Below are 9,843 nucleotides of genomic sequence, written 5' to 3'. Positions count from 1 at the left end.
TGGTTGTGTTAATCCCTCAGTAAACTGGTTGTGTTGATCCTTCAGTAAACTGGTTGTGTTAATCCCTCAGTAAACTGGTTGTGTTAATCTCTCAGTAAACTGGTTGTGTTAATCCCTCAGTAAACTGGTTGTGTTAATCCCTCAGTAAACTGGTTGTGTTAATCCCTCAGTAAACTGGTTGTGTTGATCCTTCAGTAAACTGGTTGTGTTAATCCCTCAGTAAACTGGTTGTGTTAATCTCTCAGTAAACTGGTTGTGTTAATCCCTCAGTAAACTGGTTGTGTTAATCCCTCAGTAAACTGATTGTGTTAATCCCTCAGTAAACTGGTTGTGTTAATCTCTCAGTAAACTGGTTGTGTTAATCTCTCAGTAAACTGGTTGTGTTAATCCCTCAGAAAGCAGGTTGTGTTAATCTCTCAGTAAACTGGTTGTGTTAATCCCTCAGAAAGCAGGTTGTGTTAATCCCTCAGTAAACTGGTTGTGTTAATCCCTCAGTAAACAGGTTGTGTTAATCCCTCGTAAACAGGTTGGTAATCCCTCAGTAAGCAGGTTGTGTTAATCCCTCAGAAACTGGTTGTGTTAATCCCTCAGTAAACAGGTTGTGTTAATCCCTCGTAAACAGGTTGGTAATCCCTCAGTAAGCAGGTTGTGTTAATCCCTCAGTAAATCAGGTTGTGTTAATCCCTCAGGAACCAGGTTGTGTTAATCCCTCAGTAAACTGGTTGTGTTAATCCCTCAGTAAACAGGTTGTGTTAATCCCTCAGTAAACTGGTTGTGTTAATCCCTCAGTAAACAGGTTGTGTTAATCCCTCAGTAACCAGGTTGTGTTAATCCCTCAGAAAACTGGTTGTGTTAATCCCCTCAGGAACCAGGTTGTGTTAATCCCTCAGGAACCAGGTTGTGTTAATCCCTCAGTAAACAGGTTGTGTTAATCCCTCAGTAAACAGGTTGTGTTAATCTCTCAGTAAACTGGTTGTGTTAATCCCTCAGTAAACTGGTTGTGTTAATCCCTCAGAGGTCAAAGGGCAGGACAATGTAAATAGTCTGGGTGGCCATTTGATTAGTTTAGTCATTCAGCAGTTTTATGGCTTGGGGGTAGAAGCTGTTAAAGAGCCTTGGCGCTCCGGTACCGCTTGCCTTGCGGTAGCAGAGAGAACAGTCTATAATATGGGTGGCTGGAGTCTTTGACAATTTTTGGACCTTCCTTTGACACCGCCTGGTATATAGGTCCTGGATTTCAGGAAGCTTGGCCCCAGTGATGTACTGGGCCGTATGTACTGCCCTCTGTAGCGCCTTCTGGTCAGATGCTGAGTGGTTGCCATACCAGCTAATGCAACGGGTCAGGATGCTCTCGATGGTGCAGCTGTAGAACCTTTTGAGGATTTGAGGACCCATGCCAAATCTTTTCAGTCTCCTGAGGGGGAATAGGTGTTGTCGTGCCCTCTTCTCAACTATCTTGGTGTGCTTGGACCATGACAGTTTGTTGGTGACGTGGAAACCAAGGAACTTGAAGCTCTCAACCCGCTCCACTTCAGTCTACAGATGGACCATCTATCAGTAACATGTCAACTGCGTCTCTGTTGACTTTCAACAAGAAAGTGTCTTTTAGTCCATGTTCAAAAAAACTATAAGCAGCATTTCAACAGCATACCTTTAGCCATTCAGTAGCATTTCAATAGCATACCCTGAGCCGTTCAGTAGCATTTCAATAGCATACCCTGAGCCGTTCAGTAGCATTTCAATAGCATACCTTTAGCCGTTCAGTAGCATTTCAATAGCATACCTTTAGCCGTTCAGTAGCATTTCAATAGCATACCTTTAGCCGTTCAGTAGCATTTCAATAGCATACCTTTAGCCGTTCAGTAGCATTTCAATAGCATATCTTTAGCCGTTCAGTAGCATTTCAATAGCACATCTTTAGCCGTTCAGTAGCATTTCAATAGCACATCTTTAGCCGTTCAGTAGCATTTCAATAGCACATCTTTAGCCGTTCAGTAGCATTTCAATAGCACATCTTTAGCCATTCAGTAGCATTTCAATAGCACATCTTTAGCCGTTCAGTAGCATTTCAATAGCACATCTTTAGCCGTTCAGTAGCATTTCAATAGCACATCTTTAGCCGTTCAGTAGCATTTCAATAGCACATCTTTAGCCATTCAGTAGCATTTCAATAGCACATCTTTAGCCGTTCAGTAGCATTTCAATAGCACATCTTTAGCCATTCAGTAGCATTTCAATAGCACATCTTTAGCCGTTCAGTAGCATTTCAATAGCATACCTTTAGCCGTTTGAGTAGCATTTCAATAGCATATCTTTAGCCGTTCAGTAGCATACCTTTAGCCGTTCAGTAGCATTTCAATAGCATACCTTTAGCCGTTCAGTAGCATTTCAATAGCATATCTTTAGCCGTTCAGCAGCATCTCCACAGCATATCTCATCATTTTCAACAAGGTAGTCTATAGTCCAACTATAGATGATCAACAAACAATCAGGAGATTATCAGCAGCATCTGTGTTACAATTTAACAACAAATGTGTTGTTATTTTCGAGTAACTATCTGTAGATATGCTTCGGGGACTATCCAAATGAAGTGCAACACAAGTGGAGCTTAGTTGACGGTCGACAGACCATCTGGTTCACATTCAACTGTGTATCAACTGATGAGCATGGTCTGTGCATTCACTAAGGGGCCGATTCCGACCCCAGTTGAGAGCTCGTAAATGTAAACGTAATTCCTTTCAATGCACTTTTCTCTCTATACGTATTCTGTCCTTGAACTCAAGCATGAGAATAGAGGGCTATTTCGCCTGCTATTCGCCCGCTATTTCGCCTGCTATTCGCCCGCTATTTTCGCCTGCTATTCGCCCGCTATTTCGCCTGCTATTAGCCCGCTATTTCGCCTGCTATTAGCCCGCTATTTCGCCTGCTATTCGCCCGCTATTTCGCCTGCTATTAGCCCGCTATTTCGCCTGCTATTCGCCCGCTATTTCGCCTGCTATTAGCCCGCTATTTCGCCTGCTATTAGCCCGCTATTTCGCCTGCTATTAGCCCGCTATTTCGCCTGCTATTAGCCCGCTATTTCGCCTGCTATTAGCCCGCTATTTCGCCTGCTATTTCGCCTGTTATTCGCCCGCTATTTCGCCTGCTATTAGCCCGCTATTTCGCCTGCTATTAGCCCGCTATTTCGCCTGCTATTTGCCCGCTATTTCGCCTGCTATTAGCCCGCTATTTCGCCTGCTATTAGCCCGCTATTTCGCCTGCTATTAGCCCGCTATTTCGCCTGCTATTAGCCCGCTATTTCGCCTGCTATTAGCCCGCTATTTCGCCTGCTATTAGCCCGCTATTTCGCCTGCTATTAGCCCGCTATTTCGCCTGCTATTTCGCCTGCTATTTCGCCTGCTATTTCGCCTGTTATTCGCCCGCTATTTCGCCTGTTATTCGCCCGCTATTTCACCTGCTATTAGCCCGCTATTTCGCCTGCTATTAGCCCGCTATTTCGCCTGCTATTTCGCCTGTTATTCGCCCGCTATTTCGCCTGCTATTCGCCTGCTATTCGCCCGCTATTTCGCCTGCTATTAGCCCGCTATTTCGCCTGCTATTTCGCCTGCTATTTCGCCCCGCTATTCGCCTGCTATTTCGCCTGCTATTCGCCTGCTATTCGCTGCTATTCTCCTGCCTGCTATTCGCCTGCTATTCGCCCCGCTATTTATTCGCCCGCTATTCGCCCGCTATTCGCCCGCTATTCACCCGCTATTCGCCTGCTATTCGCCCGCTATTCGCCCACTATTCGCCCGCTATTCGACCTGCTATTCGCCTGCTATTCGCCTGCTATTTCGCCTGCTATTAGCCCGCTATTTCGCCTGCTATTAGCCCGCTATTTCGCCTGCTATTAGCCCGCTATTTCGCCTGCTATTAGCCCGCTATTTCGCCTGCTATTAGCCCGCTATTTCGCCTGCTATTAGCCCGCTATTTCGCCTGCTATTAGCCCGCTATTTCGCCTGCTATTAGCCCGCTATTTCGCCTGCTATTAGCCCGCTATTTCGCCTGCTATTTCGCCTGCTATTTCGCCTGCTATTTCGCCTGTTATTCGCCCGCTATTTCGCCTGTTATTCGCCCGCTATTTCACCTGCTATTAGCCCGCTATTTCGCCTGCTATTAGCCCGCTATTTCGCCTGCTATTTCGCCTGTTATTCGCCCGCTATTTCGCCCGCTATTCGCCTGCTATTCGCCCGCTATTTCGCCTGCTATTAGCCCGCTATTTCGCCTGCTATTTCGCCTGCTATTTCGCCCGCTATTCGCCTGCTATTTCGCCTGCTATTCGCCTGCTATTCGCCTGCTATTCTCCTGCCTGCTATTCGCCTGCTATTCGCCCGCTATTCGCCCGCTATTCGCCCGCTATTCGCCCGCTATTCGCCCGCTATTCGCCTGCTATTCGCCCGCTATTCGCCCACTATTCGCCCGCTATTCGACCTGCTATTCGCCTGCTATTCGCCTGCTATTCGCCTGCTATTCGCCCGCTATTCGCCTGCTATTCGCCCGCTATTCGCCTGCTATTCGCCCACTATTCGCCCGCTATTCGACCTGCTATTCGCCCGCTATTCGACCTGCTATTCGCCTGCTATTCGCCCGCTATTCGCCCGCTATTCGCCCGCTATTCGACCTGCTATTCGCCTGCTATTCGCCTGCTATTCGCCTGCTATTCGCCCGCTATTCGCCCGCTATTCGCCTGCTATTCGCCCGCTATTCGCCCACTATTCGCCCGCTATTCGACCTGCTATTCGCCTGCTATTCGCCCGCTATTCGCCCACTATTCGCCCGCTATTCGACCTGCTATTCGCCCGCTATTTCGCCCGCTATTTCGCCTGTTATTCGCCCGCTATTTCGCCTGCTATTCGCCCGCTATTTCGCCCGCTATTTCGCCTGCTATTAGCCCGCTATTTCGCCTGCTATTTCGCCTGCTATTTCGCCCGCTATTCGCCTGCTATTTCGCCTGCTATTCGCCTGCTATTCGCCTGCTATTCTCCTGCCTGCTATTCGCCCGCTATTTATTCGCCTGCTATTCGCCCGCTATTTCGCCTGCTATTCGCCTGCTATTCGCCTGCTATTCGTCTGCTATTCGCCCGCTATTCGCCCGCTATTCGCCTGCTATTTGCTATTCGCCCGCTATTCGCCCGCTATTCACCCGCTATTCGCCTGCTATTCGCCCGCTATTCGCCTGCTATTCGCCCGCAATTCGCCCACTATTCGCTATTTGCTATTCGCCTGCTATTCGCTGCTATTCGCCTGCTATTCGTCTGCTATTCGCCTGCTATTCGCCCGCTATTCGCCTGCTATTCGCCTGCTATTCGCCCGCTATTCGCCCGCTATTCACCCGCTATTCGCCTGCTATTCGCCCGCTATTAGCCCGCTATTTCGCCTGCGCCCGCTATTCGACCTGCTATTCCCTGCTATTTCGCCTGCTATTCGCCCGCTATTCGCCTGCTATTCGCCCGCTGCTATTAGCCCGCTATTCGCCCGCTATTTATTCGCCTGCTATTCGCCCAGCCCACTATTCGCCCGCTATTCGACCTGCTATTAGCCCACTATTCGCCCGCTATTTGCTATTCGCCTGCTATTAGCTGCTGCGCCTATTTCTATTCGCCTGCTATTCGCCCGCTATTAGCCTGCTATTTCGCCCGCTGCCCGCTATTCGACCTGCTATTCGCCCGCTACTATTCGCCCGCTATTCGACCTGCTATTCGCCCGCTACTATTCGCCCGCTATTCGACCTGCTATTCGCCTGCTATTTCTGCTATTCGCCTGCTATTCGCTGCTATTCGCCTGCTATTCGCTATTCGCCTGCTATTCGCCTGCTATTCATTCCCCGCTATTCACCCGCCGCCTGCTATTCGCTATTCGCCCGCTATTCGCCCGCTATTCGCCCGCTGCCCGCTATTCGACCTGCTATTCGCCTGCTATTCGCCTGCTATTCGCCCGCTATTCGCCTGCTATTCGCCCGCTATTCGCCTGCTATTCGCCCGCTATTCGCCCGCTATTCGCCCGCTATTCGACCTGCTATTCGCCCGCTATTCGACCTGCTATTCGCCTGCTATTCGCCCGCTATTCGCCCACTATTCGCCCGCTATTCGCCTGCTATTCGCCCGCAATTCGCCCACTATTCGCCCGCTATTCGACCTGCTATTCGCCTGCTATTCGCCCGCTATTCGCCCGCTATTCGCCCGCTATTCGCCTGCTATTCGCCCGCTATTCGCCCACTATTCGCCCGCTATTCGACCTGCTATTCGCCCGCTATTCGACCTGCTATTCGCCTGCTATTCGCCCGCTATTCGCCCACTATTCGCCCGCTATTCGACCTGCTATTCGCCTGCTATTCGACCTGCTATTCGCCTGCTATTCGCCCGCTATTCGCCCGCTATTCGCCCACTATTCGCCCGCTATTCGACCTGCTATTCGCCTGCTATTCGCCCTCTATTCGCCCACTATTCGCCCGCTATTCGACCTGCTATTCGCCCGCTATTTCGCCTGCTATTTCGCCTGTTATTCGCCCGCTATTTCGCCCGCTATTTCGCCTGCTATTAGCCCGCTATTTCGCCTGCTATTTCGCCTGCTATTTCGCCCGCTATTCGCCTGCTATTTCGCCTGCTATTCGCCTGCTATTCGCCTGCTATTCTCCTGCCTGCTATTCGCCTGCTATTCGCCCGCTATTCGCCTGCTATTCGCCCGCTATTCGCCCGCTATTCGCCCGCTATTCGCCCGCTATTCGCCTGCTATTCGTCTGCTATTCGCCTGCTATTCGCCTGCTATTCGTCCGCTATTCGCCCGCTATTCGCCCGCTATTCGCCCGCTATTCGCCCGCTATTCGCCCGCAATTCGCCCGCTATTCGCCCGCTATTCGACCTGCTATTCGCCTGCTATTCGCCCGCTATTCGCCCGCTATTCGCCCGCTATTCGCCCGCTATTCGACCTGCTATTCGACCTGCTATTCGCCCGCTATTCGCCCGCTATTCGCCCGCTATTCGCCCGCTGCCTGCTATTCGCCTGCTATTCGACCTGCTATTCGCCTGCTATTCGCCCGCTATTCGCCCGCTATTCGCCCGCTATTCGCCCGCTATTCGCCCGCTATTCGACCTGCTATTCGCCCGCTATTCGCCCGCTATTCGCCCGCTATTCGCCCGCTATTCGACCTGCTATTCGCCTGCTATTCGCCTGCTATTCGACCTGCTATTCGCCTGCTATTCGCCTGCTATTCGCCCGCTATTCGCCCGCTATTCGCCCGCTATTCGCCCGCTATTCGCCCGCTATTCGACCTGCTATTCGCCCGCTATTCGCCCGCTATTCGCCCGCTATTCGACCTGCTATTCGCCCGCTATTCGCCCGCTATTCGCCCGCTATTCGACCTGCTATTCGCCTGCTATTCGCCTGCTATTCGCCTGCTATTCGACCTGCTATTCGCCCGCTATTCGCCCGCTATTCGCCCGCTATTCGCCCGCTATTCGACCTGCTATTCGCCTGCTATTCGCCCGCTATTCGCCCGCTATTCGCCCGCTATTCGCCCGCTGACCTGCTATTCGCCTGCTATTCGCCCGCCCCGCTATTCGCCCGCTATTCGCCCGCTATTCGACCTGCTATTCGCCTGCTATTCGCCTGCTATTCGCCCTGCTATTCGCCTGCTATTCGCCTGCTATTCGCCTGCTATTCGCCCGCTATTCGCCCGCTATTCGCCCGCTATTCGCCCGCTATTCGACCTGCTATTCGCCCGCTATTCGCCCGCTATTCGCCCGCTATTCGCCCGCTATTCGACCTGCTATTCGCCTGCTATTCGCCTGCTATTCGCCTGCTATTCGCCCTGCTATTCGCCTGCTATTCGCCTGCTATTCGACCTGCTATTCGCCTGCTATTCGCCTGCTATTCGCCTGCTATTCGCCTGCTATTCGACCTGCTATTCGCCTGCTATTCGCCTGCTATTCGCCTGCTATTCGACCTGCTATTCGCCTGCTATTCGCCTGCTATTCGCCTGCTATTCGACCTGCTATTCGCCTGCTATTCGCCTGCTATTCGCCTGCTATTCGACCTGCTATTCGCCTGCTATTCGCCTGCTATTCGCCTGCTATTCGCCTGCTATTCGACCTGCTATTCGCCTGCTATTCGCCTGCTATTCGCCCACTATTTGGTGTTGTTTCTATTCTAAAAACAGTATTCTCTCTACAGTGTAATTTACAGCTTCACAGGAGCGATTGATAAGACCTCTGTAAATTAGTCATGTGTTTGGGATAAGGAAATTGTAAATATGAATGACACTTGTTTTCGATCTATTCATCTTATAATCTGGGGCGGCAGCGTAGCCTAGTGGTTAGAGCGTTGGACTAGTAACCGGAAGGTTGCAAGTTTAAATCCCCGAGCTGACAAGGTACAAATCTGTCATTCTGCCCCTGAACAGGCAGTTAACCCCACTGTTCCTCGGCCGTCATTGAAAATACGAATGTGTTCTTAACTGACTTCTTAACTGAAAATCTCTGGAGGCAAATGTGAAACCGGTCATATGGGCAGCAAACTGAGGCATATTTAAGACATCAACTTTCCCACAGTGACGTTTATGAAATGTTGTGCCGTTACGAAGGATTTAAACTGTACGGCCTTTTAACTTGCAGGGATGGCCACTCTCGAAATTGTCTGAACGACTTCCTCTCTTCTCCTATCTCTATCACAACACATTTTCAACTGCCAGTTTTACTGTTAATTCCCTTGAGTTGGTATAGCCTACATTATCCTTCCATCCGTTTACCTTTTATTTGCCTTCTCTGTCAATGCTGATCATTAGTACTACGACACGTTGGCAAATTAAATCATTACGGAGCGGAGCACAGACCAAACCAAAACAGTTTGAACCCGCGACTGTCACGTCCTGACCTTAGAGATGTCTCTTTATGTCTCTATTTTGGTTTGGTCGGGATGTGAGTTGGGGTGGGCATTCTATGTTTTCTATTTCTGTGTGTTTGACCGGGTGTGGGTTCTCAGTCAGAGGCAGCTGTCTATCGTTATCTCTCTGATTGAGAACCATACTTAGCTAGCCTTTAACCACCTGTTTTGTGGGTAGTTGTTTTCTGGGGGGGGGGGTTGTGTGTGTCTGCACTAGACAGAACTGTTTCGGTTTCGTTCGTTCTCGTTTTTGTTATTCAGTGTTCAGTTCTATTAAATAATCATGAACACTTACGACGCTGCGCTTTGGTCCACTTCTTCACGCAACGATGACCGTTACACCCAACGCATGTGGCACAAATACTTGGCTGTGCCATCACACGGTTCCATGGTTGGTGCAGGCAATAGATGAGGATATATAGCCTACTATCGTACTATTACGTTATCTCTATATTATAATTCCATGTACACTAATGTTACAACATTATTATGGGTCTGTCTAGAAGTTCATGATGGTTTAAGATAAATGTACTGAACATTGAATATAAATACCACGATAAAAATATGTTGGCCAGCAAGTTGGTGGGATTTCAGACATTTAATTACATTTTTACACAGAGCGTTTAAGTGACCAACTACTGCAAGGCCCGTTATACAACCTAATAAATTAAATCTGATGACCAACTCCTGCAAGGCCCGTTATACAACCTAATAAATTAAATCTGATGACCAACTCCTGAGAATTGCGTAGCGAAGGCGTGTTTTTTTTAAATATTTTTTTTTACTAGCATTATCGACTGTAACAAGGAAGTAAAATGTGTTGGTCCGCTAATCTTAGTTGTAAGGTTAGTATCTCCTCCACCTTCTCTTAATCTCTCTGATCTCTCCTTGAATATCACCCACCATCTTTTCTGAGCATAATGTTGC

The 9,843-nt window shown here is 49.3% G+C and overlaps 2 long non-coding RNA genes across 9 annotated transcripts; one reads left to right on the top strand and one right to left on the bottom strand.

Moving 5' to 3' along the window:
* The first annotated feature begins 258 nt into the window (after positions 1 to 258).
* Positions 259 to 934, top strand: LOC127913084 (uncharacterized). Of its 3 annotated transcripts, none has more exons than XR_008084590.1 (3): positions 259 to 469; positions 664 to 721; positions 797 to 934. It is a non-coding gene; the product is annotated as an uncharacterized LOC127913084 (long non-coding RNA). The 3 variants fall into 3 exon arrangements; XR_008084591.1 differs by having other exon boundaries at positions 259 to 494; XR_008084592.1 differs by lacking the exon at positions 259 to 469 and adding an exon at positions 573 to 590.
* Positions 935 to 3,672: 2,738 nt separating this feature from the next.
* LOC127912987 (uncharacterized) lies at positions 3,673 to 8,119 on the bottom strand. Of its 6 annotated transcripts, none has more exons than XR_008084313.1 (4): positions 7,881 to 8,119; positions 7,185 to 7,229; positions 6,354 to 6,387; positions 4,632 to 4,660 (listed from the first exon to the last, which is right to left on the bottom strand). It is a non-coding gene; the product is annotated as an uncharacterized LOC127912987 (long non-coding RNA). The 6 variants fall into 6 exon arrangements; XR_008084312.1 differs by lacking the exon at positions 4,632 to 4,660 and adding an exon at positions 6,023 to 6,051; XR_008084317.1 differs by lacking the exons at positions 4,632 to 4,660; positions 6,354 to 6,387 and adding an exon at positions 3,673 to 3,687.
* Between the last annotated feature and the right edge of the window lie 1,724 nt (positions 8,120 to 9,843).

The sequence above is a fragment of the Oncorhynchus keta genome, chromosome 28, assembly GCF_023373465.1.
Source record: "Oncorhynchus keta strain PuntledgeMale-10-30-2019 chromosome 28, Oket_V2, whole genome shotgun sequence".
Classification (NCBI taxonomy): Eukaryota; Metazoa; Chordata; class Actinopteri; order Salmoniformes; family Salmonidae; genus Oncorhynchus; species Oncorhynchus keta.
This window is presented reverse-complemented; position numbering and strand designations above follow the sequence as displayed.